This window comes from Triticum aestivum, chromosome 1A (assembly GCF_018294505.1).
Source record: "Triticum aestivum cultivar Chinese Spring chromosome 1A, IWGSC CS RefSeq v2.1, whole genome shotgun sequence".
NCBI lineage: Eukaryota > Viridiplantae > Streptophyta > Magnoliopsida > Poales > Poaceae > Triticum > Triticum aestivum.
In genome coordinates, this window is record NC_057794.1 from 305456933 (window position 1) to 305463886 (window position 6954).

Sequence of the window (6954 nt, forward strand, 5' to 3'; positions counted from 1 at the left end):
CTGGCTGAGGTGGGGTGAGGAGGATTGGTGGCGGTGGGTGAAGGGGGAGGAGGGCAGCATTGGGGAGGGGGAGGCCATGGCTGGCGGCGAGGGGAGGGGGGAGGGCGGTGGCAGGGACGACATGAGGAGGATAGAGCAACCGACGGGAGAGCGTGGGGCTCTCGTGTTTTTTTTCCTCGAGCCTGGGGGACAGATGACGGGGTCGATCGTGGGATTAGTGGGCTGAGCTAACCGTGGTGTTTGATGCCAAACATTCAGATAATTTGGATCGTTAAATCTTTCGATTGAATGGATGAGATGAATTGGTTCTCCGCCCTCTTGTGCTTTTATAGGAGTAGTAAATAAAAAGGCAATTTTTTTGTCTCGTTTTAAAAAATATATAAAAATAACTGGGCCTACTGTCCCCTCAATGTACATAGGTGTATTTCTTAAGGAAAATACTAATGCGTACTATTATGTAGTAAAACTTTGTTAGTTTCCTAAAAAAATTAGTACTCTAGAGTTTTTATGGCATTGTCATGCCAGTTGAGCTTAATCAACTTGTAAAACAAATGACCATTAATAGAGCGTGCACGGCGGAGTGATGGCGTCCAAAGTATTGTTTTTCACAATAACTAAACGCGAGTCGTCTGAAAATCCAATTTGGGTTAGTTGATTTTTGCTGGAAAGTAACATGTGTCGGAGGGAGGGAAAAAGCAGCCGCTGGCTCGCTGGAGAAGCTTCCCCATGATCTATTGTTAGCCAGGGTGGTGGGGGTGGTAGCACGGCGGTGGTGCAAGTTCACCGGATAAAGAAACCGGTCATTGCTGGGGCTATAGGGATGGCCCGGGGTGGGATAGGGGGCAGCAGTACCGCGATGGATCGTGGTTGGGGGGGTGAGGTGGCTAGACTAGCGCTAGAGCGCCGCCGGCCACGTGTGGCGGAGGCTGGCAGTTTGGCCTAGGCAGGATTGGCGGCACTCAGAGGAAGAGGATAAACGGTGCATTGGCCCGGGGTAGAAGATGATCCAGGATCCGTTGGATCTTGATTCAACAATTCAGTTAAAATCGACTTGTCACAAAATTGTTTTCAGTCGACTGGTTGTTAGCCAGGCCCATCGTTTTTAGAGCATCTACAGCCGGACTTTGCAAATCCGGCCCCATAAATGCTCGCGGACGCGATCGGGCACGTCCGCGCTGTGACCGGTCACGCCTCAAATTATTCACTTTGCATCCACCTCTCTCATATTTCATCCCTTAAATCCATACAAAGCATGCAAAACAAATCCTATGTACTACCCTAACTACTCTTCATCGTCTGAGATGTCCACGACGACGGTGTCGGACACCGGCTGGACGGGCGGGTAGGAGGGCTCCAGCTCATCCTCCTCCTGTTCGGCCTCATCCATGTAGACGAGCATCTCCGCCCCCTCCACGGCCTGCTACGCCTCCATCTCTTGCTGGCGACAGCGTCTGGCCTCCGCAACCCAATTCGACCGATAGGAATCGAGAATGGCCTGCTGCTTCGCCTGCAAATCCCCGTCGCCAGCGTCCCCCACATCCTCCTCCTCCTCCTTCTCTAGATCCACTACATCTGAAGGTAGCCCCGCGGCGATCCGGGCTTTGTGCCTAGCCCGAATCTGCTCAAGGAGCTCGAGCAGGCGCTCCGGCATCAGAATAGCTTGCTCCTCACCCGGCGGCGTGGAGGCATGGCTATTAGGCAGACGGGTTGAGTAGAAAGTGGCGGCGATGACGGACAGGAGGAGGAAAATGTAGATGGATGATAGGTTTTCGATGCCGCCGGTCGACTTAACTAGCCGGGCTAGGCACTACGCGGCCCACCGGAGTTGCGCCACACGACACCACCAGTCCAACGGAGGAGATGAGTTTCGAACCGCCGGGTTTCAAGGCGTTTCCTGCTAGGACGCTGAGGGAGTCCTGGATTAGGGGGTGTTCGGGTAGCCGGACTATACCTTCAGCCGGACTCCTGGACTATAAAGATACAAGATTGAAGACTTCGTCCCGTGTCCGGATGGGACTTTCCTTGGCGTGGAAGGCAAGCTTGGCGATGCGGATATTCAAGATCTCCTACCATTGTAACCGACTCTATGCAACCCTAACCCTATCTGGTGTCTATATAAACCGGAGGGTTGTGGTCCGTAGGCAAAAAACTCCATATACAACAATCATACCATAGGCTAGCTTCTAGGGTTTAGCCTACTTGATCTCGTGGTAGATCTACTCTTGTACTACCCATATAATCAATATTAATCAAGCAGGACGTAGGGTTTTACCTCCATCAAGAGGGCCCGAACCTGGGTAAAACATCATGTTCCCTGCCTCCTGTTACCACCCGGCCTAGACGCACAGTTCGGGACCCACTACCCGAAATCCACCGGTTTTGACACCGACATTGGTGCTTTCATTGAGAGTTCCTCTGTGTCGTCGCCTTTAGGCCCGATGACTCCTTTGATCATCAACAACGATGCGGTCCAGGGTGAGACTTTGCTCCCGGACAGATCTTCGTCTTCGGCGGCTTCGCTCTGCGGGCCAATTCGCTCGGCCAGCTGGAGCAGATCGAAAGCTACGCCCTTGGCCATCAAGTCAGGTTTGGAAGCTTAAACTACACGGCTGACATCCGCGGAGACTTGATCTTCGACGGGTCCGAGCCACAGCCAAGCGCGCCGCACTATCTCGAGGGGCATGATCTAGCTCTGCCTCCGGACAGTGTCCTGGAGGCCGCACACGCATCGGTTCCGACCCCTAACTCGGAGCCTATTGCGCCAATCGAGGATGAGCGGTTGGACGTCACCTCGGGGGCTTCGATCTCAAAGGCGATCGAGCCGAACGCTAGCCCCGCACTCTACATAATCCGTGACTCCAAGGATCCGGACTCCTTTCCGAACTCCGAACCCCCCGCGCCCCTGCCGATTGAATCCCATAGGGCGCCGATAATGGAGTTCACCGCCGCAGACTTCTTTCAGCACTCGCCTTGTGGCGATATCCTGAACTCTCTCAAGTCTCTCTCATTATCAGGAGAGCCCTGGCCGAACTACGGTCAGCGAGGATGGGATACGGACGATGAAGAAATTTAAAGCCCACCCACCACCCACTTGGTAGCCACTGTCGACAATTTAAACGACGTGCTCAACTTTGACGCCGGAGACATCGACAACATGGATGACGATGCAGGAGATACCGACGAACCAACACCCATAGGGCATTGGACAGCCAACTCATCTCACGATGTGTACATGGTGGATACCCCTAAAGGAAGTGACAACGAGGAATAAGGGGATGGGACGGGTGTCGTGGTTCTAAGTCTAACAGTAGAGTGGGGGGTAGGTATGGAGAGGCAAGGTCCTAGCTATGGAGAGGTTGTAAACACAAGAGATGTACGAGTTCGGGCCCTTCTCGGAGGAAGTAAAAGCCCTACGTCTCGGAGCCCGGAGGCGGTCGAGTGGATTATGTGTATATGGATTACAAGGTGCCGAACCCTTCTGCCTGTGGAGGGGGTGGCTTATATAGAGTGCGCCAGGACCCCAGCCAGCCCACGTAATGAAGGGGTTAAGGTGTATTAAGTCCGGGGCGTTACAGGTAACGCCCCACATAAAGTGTCTTTACTATCATAAAGTCTACTTAATTACAGGCCGTTGCAGTGCAGAGTGCCTCTTGACCTTCTGGTGGTCGAGTGAGTCTTCGTGGTCGAGTCCTTCGAGTCAGTCGAGTGAGTCTCTCGTAGGTCGACTGGAAGGTGATCTCTTCTAAGGGTGTCCTTGGGCAGGGTACTTAGATCAGGTCTGTGACCCTACCCTAGGTACGTGACTCCATCATTAGCCCCCGAATGGATTGAGGCTTGAGTGATGAAGGACTTGATGTTGTTTCCGATTAGCTTTCGCATACTGGTCGTGCGTTGTTTTTGAACCAAAAAATTCTCTCTGTTGATAGTGAACAACCTTTCTTCAGTCGACTCGATCCATTCTTTTTCTTCGTCGAGTGATCTTTTGGACCTCGCTGATTTCCGAGCGACGGATCGCAGGAAATCCCGCGTCTGGCAGACTGATCTGCCGTTCGCGGATTCCGCGGGATACGGAATTTGGGGGAGCGCGCGAAGCGGAGCGGACCGCGGCGCTCGGATGGGACGGGACGTAGACGCTTCGATCCCCGCGCCGCTTTTTCCGCCACGTATCACGCTTGCGCAACTGTTACAGGATATGATTAGATCGACCGGGCCCACCTGTCATCCACTCGGAAGGGATCCTATAAATGCGCCCGGCGAGGGTTTTTTGAACAGTGCCTCAGCATTCTCTCTCTCTGCTGCCTTCGTCTCCGCCCAACGCGCTCGCTCTCGCCTCCACGCAACTTCCCCTCACGCGCCTCGCCGGTAGCCATGGTCAAGGAGAAGACGGCGGCGTTGGAACGCGCGAAGAAGGCGTCGGCGACGGAGAAGGCGAAGGGGAGATCCACCAGCCGCGGCGGGTCTTCGTCTAGATCTCGCCTGCCGAAAGGCTGGGTCCAGGGAGATTGGATCCAGTCGACCATCACGGAGAAGGATCTCCTCGACATGGCCAATGAGGGCCTGATCCCTCATGGAGCTGCGAGGCTTCCGGGGAAAGAGTGGCAGCCCTAGCCGGAAGAGGGTGAGTGCGTGCTTCTGGCTACCCATGTCGACCGCGGATTCTCTTTGCCGCCGAGCATTTTCTTCCGTGCTTTCTTGAACTTTTTTGGAGCGCAACTCCACCACTTTACCCCGAACTCTATCGCCTATCTTGCCGCGTTTGTGTCCATGTGTGAGAGTTTCCTGGGCTGTCGACCGCATTGGGGCTTGTTCAAGCACATATTCACGTGTCGCTCTCAAACCGTGAAGAAGGCGAGCCCAGGCGACGGAAGAACCCGAGTTGTCCAAATGTGTGGGGGTCTGGGGATCCAGGTGAGGAACAAGAGCACCTTCCCAGCCATGACATTCCCCGAGTCAGTCAGAGGCTGGCAGTCGACCTGGTTCTACTGCCAGGATCAGTCGACACCGGGGCAGTCGAGTGGACTCCCTCAATTTACCATGGACCGAGTGAACAAGCCCTCCTCTCTGAAGTTGATTCCGGAGGAGAAAGCTGACGTGAAGATGTTGATGGAGCGCGTAGTTCAGTTAGTTCGGGAGGGAGTGATGGGTATGGATCTCCTGGAGGTTTTCCTTAGGCGTCGAATCCAGCCTCTTCAGTTCCGGAGCCATTGCATGTGGTTGTACTGCGGGACTGAGGATGTGACTCGGGTGAATCCAGAAACAGTCGACGATACCACTCTGGAAAGGTGGATGGCCGCTGTTACTGGGAACAAAGATAACCCTCGCGGAGCCAGAAGGATTCCTCCACTCGACTGCCACAGTGATCCAAACAAGGTATGTCTGCTCCGCTTCCCATTGTATTCTTGTCACATTTATTTCTGTTTTCTCTGCCGATCGGTCGACCGATCTTTGTCTTGATGTCTATCAGGCCCTTACTGAGCTGTACTCGATGCCCAATGGAGCACAGGTTCCGACCGAGGAGGGAGAAGCGAGCGGGGGCGAGAGCCAGGAGGAGGAGTGGGACTCGGACGCCGCTGAGGCTGATGATGATGATGATGACGATGATGATGATGACGATGAGGACGAAGAAGAGGAGGAGGAGGAGGAGGTCGCACCACCGCGCTCGGAAAGGCGGTCAAAACTTGTTCATGACCCTGCGACCGAACGCGGCGAGGGGGTTGCGATTGTTACACAGTCGACCAAGCGCCCTCGGACCACCTCTCCGGCGCCGACTGAAAAGGCGCCGAAGCAGCCCAGGGCGGCCCCGTCGAAGCCTACCAAGCACCTGCCGAAGATGAAGGTGTCTATCCCCACCATATCAGGGTAATCATGTTGCTTAAGTCTTCTTGTTTTGTGTGAACTTTATCTCTGGTTGGCGCTGGAGTTAGTCGACTGACTCTTTGGAGTTGCAGTGCTGCTACTTCTGAGACCTCGGCCCGGGCTGACGACCATGAGATGGAGGACGCAGCAACCTCAAAACCTGGTACTATACTCTTAACACCGTCTTTAGTCGACTGACTCATGATCTAATCCTGATTCTTTTCTGTAGCTCCATCCAATGTTGTTATCACTCTCCCTGATGATGATGAAGATGAAGAACTGCTGAAGTACAGAAGGAGTAGGAAAGCGTCTGCCAGCAAGGTGACCCAGGATGTGACGGTGCCTGAGACTCTGGTCGCGGAGGAGGAGAACACCACTCGACACACCGTGTCCTTCGCAGATCCACTGACGAGTGCTCCGCAGCCCTCCCTCTTCACGACACACCACGTCCCAGAGGACCAAGCTGGCGCAGCGAAGGAGGCGATACGCCAGGCAGGGATCATGATGGAGCAGTTGAAGACCATCCGGGATGCGAGCCAGGCAGCTTACGACGCCAGTTCCGCCCTCCAAAGCAATGTTCAGGTCAGTCGACCACCGTTTGTTCTGTTAGGATATGCTATCAAAAACTTTTCTTTCCAAAATTTATAGTAGTCACCCACTGGGTGTGTCGAGTTAAACTCCGTGTTAGCGGGGGCACGCTGAGTGCACCCGCTGGGTGTAGTCCCCAAGGCTAAGGTCGACTACTGGCAGTCGGCCTTAGGCTTTATAATTTCAGTCTTTCCGTCATTCGACCATGGCGACTGGATTTCGCAAAACCGGTCGACTGGTCGACTCTGTCTCCAAGGCTAAGGTCGACTGCTGGCAGTCGGTCTTAGGCTTCATAAGTTCAGTCTTAAACTCCGTGTTAGCGGGGGCACGCTGAGTGCACCCGCTAGGTGTAGTCCCCAAGGCTAAGGTCGACTGCTGGCAGTCGGCCTTAGGCTTTATAATTTCAGTCTTTCTGTCATTCGACCATGGCGACTGGATTTCGCAAAACCGGTGGGGGCACGCTGAGTGCACCCACTGGGTGTAGTCCCCGAGACTGTGGTCGACTGCTTG